Raw genomic sequence first — 4,370 nt, forward strand, 5'->3', positions numbered from 1 at the left:
ATTTAAAATTTTCATCTGAATTTATACGTCTTAAATGCAAACACATATGTTACATACATCAAAAAAATCACTAAACCGACTTGCAAAAAATTGTGAAATGAAACAAATCAGTTTAACGATTGGAAATATATATAACATACACATTGCATGTACGAAGTAAAAAAGCTTTGAAAAAATATAAATCACTAATAAAAAAATTAAACGATTCAGTTGGCTTTTTGATTCTCGCATAAACTCGTTGTTCTATAATGAACATCATCCATCATATATATATACAACATTTAAGTAGTTTATAACATTCAATTTACTCCACATTATTACTAAATCATATTTCATCGGCTATCATTAACCACTTAAAAGCTAATATCATAGATCGCCGGTCAGTAACTACGCCGGCCTGCTACCATAAGTCACCTATCATTGAAAAATCATGTGTAACCCTAAAAAGTAATGTCAGAATAGAATATATGATTTTAAATCCTTAGAACTTAGTACCAACTCATGAAACCTATAACTGTAACCCTAGAAAGTACCAAGTAGCATAAATTAAAAGACTAAATACAATTGTAACCCTATATCAACAACAGAGTGAGAGTGTACGTTTGAGATCAGAGATTCGATTTTCTTACCAGATTTGACGAGGTGCAAGGACAGCGGCTGAATCGCAGGTAGGCGTTGTCTGCGAGAACCGTTGAATAGCTGCTGAGTTGTGGAATTGATCGAATGAAAATCGGTGAGTAATCACATAGTTTAGACGAACGAAAACCGAGTAATCGCAGAGTTTAATCGAAGAACGAATGGAATGGAATCGTTTGAGAAGTCAGAGTTCAATTGCTAACTTGTGGTGGAGAATCGTTAGAGTTTAATCGAAGAACGAATGGAATGGAATCGTTTGAGAAGTCAGAGTTCAATTGCTAACTTGTGGTGGAGAATCGTTTGAGTTTACGAGAATAGAATAGAATTGAATCGCATCAAAGAATGGATTTAATTGCGTAGTTTGAACGCCGATTTTGATGACCGTTGGGGTTTAGGGTTGGGTTTTTACCAAAGTCAATAAGTTCTTAAAAACTCATCCATAGTAAACTGATTATTTCAAAACAACAAACCCTAACCGAGGGGGATCTATTTCAAACCTTAGCATGCAGCAGCACATATATCCACAGTAGTATGACTCAGAGCATCCGTTATGATGATTAGCACCACCATCTCCGATTTGTCACACCCCAAAAATGAAACCAATGAAACTGGATTAGTATCATATCAATAAAATAAATTATGCAGAATATCACAAGGCAATCAAGATATGAAATTAATCTTGGAAAATAAATTCTATATCTTAGTAATGCTGTTATCTTATTGGTTTTTTCAATGATGGATGATTGAACAAAATGAGGTATGACCATTATAGCCTATAGTTTTCACTATTATCAGGAACAATAATCCAGCAATTAAAAGCTATTACCATAGATCGTTAGTCGGTAATTCCGTTTTATCAATAATCACTTAATAACTATTACCACTTAAAAGCTTCTGCCATACGTCCCTTACCATAATTCACATGATGTTATCACCATAACATCAATCATCATTTACTCCACGTTATTATATTTACTCTTACCGTATCGTCTACATTAACTACTTAAAAGCTATTACCATAGATCACCGGCACGTAGTTACGCCTAACCGCTACCATAAATCCCTTATCATTATTTTAATGAATAATTTAAACTACTTAATGTACATATATATATAAATAAAAGAGGTTTACTTTAGACCAGTAAGTTATTCCGAGAACAAAAAAAAAATCTTAATTGTTTAATTTTTCAATAATAATTTATATTTTTCATCTGAATTTATACGTCTTAGATGCAAACACATGTGTTACATACATCAAAAAAATCCCTAAACCGACTTGCAAAAAATTGTGAAATGAAACAAATCAGTTTAACGATTGGAAATATACATAACATACACATATGCATCTACGAAGTAAAAAACTTTGAAAAAATATAAATCACTAATAAAAAAATTAAACGATTTAGTTTGCTTTTGGTTTCTCGCATAAACTCATAGTTCTAGAATAAACAGCATCCATCATATATATACAGCATTTAAGTAGTTTATAACATTCAATTTACTCCACATTATTACTAAATCATATTTCATCAGCTATCAGTACCCAATTAAAAGCTAATATCATAGATAACCAGTCGGTAATTACGCCTACCTATCATTGAAAAAACAAGTGTAACCCTAAAAAGTAATGTCAGAACAGAATATACGATTTTAAATCCTTAGAACTCTTGAAAGCTATAACTGTAACCCTAAAAATCAGCCAACTAAATAGAATTGTAGTAACCCTAAGTAATATCAGCAACAGAGTGAGAGTGTAGGTTTGAGATCAGAGATTCGATTTTTATACCAGATTTGACGAGGTGCAATCACAGCGGCTGAGAACAGATTGAATCGTTGAGTTGTGGATTTGATCGAATGAAAATCAGAGGATGGATTTGAGATTAATCGATGAGTAATCGCATCGGAGAATGGATTTAATTGCGTCGTCGAAAAGCAAATGGGATTTGATTTAAATGATGACCGTTGGTTGGTCGTTGGGGGTTTAGGGTTGGGTTTCCCTCCTTTTACTTTCCTATTTCTTCAAACCGACCCTCCTTTTTTTTAATATTATATTTAGTTAGTGGCGGTTTATTTATTTATTTCTTATACTAGAGGTGCGTTAGTCGGGTCCATGTATGTCTCTAAAAATCATACTCTATGCACCAGGTTTAGATTAAAACCGAGTATTTGAATACCTTATTTTAGGGTATAGGACCTGTTCCGAGGACGGGTATTACCTAGTATAAATCGGGTCCGGTTCGAATACGGGTTTTGGTATATAATGTCCATTGGTATATTAGTTGTTCATTCCATGTGTCATTGCCTTTTGTTTTGACTTTACGCTATGGTTATTCACGAGTTGAGCTCGAGTCAAGCCTGGGTGGGTTAGGCTCGAGATCGAAATTAAATGACGCAGCTCAGCTAGGCCCGAGCTTGATTTTGAAGTTAAGGTAGCTTAAGATCAAGCCAACGAGCCGATCTTGGATTGAACCGTCGGTAACGTTTGAGTTCGCAATTGCTGGTGGGCGCGGAATACATCACGAACTGAATGAGAGTGATTGTAAGGGGTTTGATGACCGTTGGGGTTTTAATTAAGACGTTTTCAATCGCTTCAAACTTCGACCGACCTTTCTTTAAATATACTTTTTAATATTTATTTTGGTGGCTATTTATTTCTTATTGTACCTTATATAAAACACAAATGAACAATATTCTGCTAATATTCTGCTACCATGCTACGGTGATTTATTTGTACTATGTTGGAGGCTCGTAGTATAATTAAGTATGTAAGACTGTGCGTAGTGGAAAGTTATGGTTGATGTTATGAATAACTAAACCACTAACTTGTTAGTGGAAAACATGTCATAAATCACAAACCTTTTTATAATTTGTTAAGGGGAGTTTTGCCAGAGTGACTATGGATATTTGACAAAGTGACTATTGATAGATGCACTAAGAAGGATGGTAAGGGGAGTTTTGCTAGAGTGTAAGTTGAGATTAATAGAGAAAGTTAAGACATAATTTCCTTTTGGTTGTGAGGAAGTTGGGAAAGTGGTGAGGTTTAAACTTTGAGTCGTTCACATTGTATAAGTATTTGGGTATGATTTTAATTCTTGTGTGTCCAGACCATTGTTTGAAGAGGAGATTAGGGATAAAGCTAAGAAGCTTGATGATGTTATTGCTAGTGAGAATGTGAAGAAGCATTAAGTTATTTTGGCTGATGATGATTTTAATTCGGTATTTTTTGTGAGGTTGTAAAAGTTTTAGCCTGATTCAAATTAATCTTGATGTTCTTTACAAATTTTATATGCTTCTTGTAAAGTTGTAAAAGTTTTTTGATCAAGTCAAATTAGTCTTTAAGTTCCTCACAAGTCTTTCAGTCATGTTTGTTTCTCCTGTGACTTTTTTCTTATAAAATCTTCTAAAAGTCGTGTGACTTTTGTCTTCTCATATATGAATCTGATGGTTTTTTAATCTTGTGATTCAATGGTTGTTGTGAAGTTGTAAAAGTTTTTTTCTTGAGTAAAAATTAGTCTTTATGTTCTTTACGAGGTATATGTTTCTTGTGAAGTTGTAAAAGTTCTTTTTTTATCAAGTCAAATTAGTCTTTAAGTTCTTCACATGTCATGTTTTCGGATGTGGTTCTGATTTCTTTTAAAGCTGTGTGCCTTTTATTTTCTCATCAAATATGTTTTTTTATAGTTATTTGGAATCCTATGATTCTTTCTTTATGTGTTAAAGAAAGTTTCTGTGTC

This window comes from Bidens hawaiensis, unplaced genomic scaffold (assembly GCF_021521415.1).
Source record: "Bidens hawaiensis isolate Kalapana, Puna unplaced genomic scaffold, B.hawaiensis_p1.1 tig00037570_1, whole genome shotgun sequence".
NCBI lineage: Eukaryota > Viridiplantae > Streptophyta > Magnoliopsida > Asterales > Asteraceae > Bidens > Bidens hawaiensis.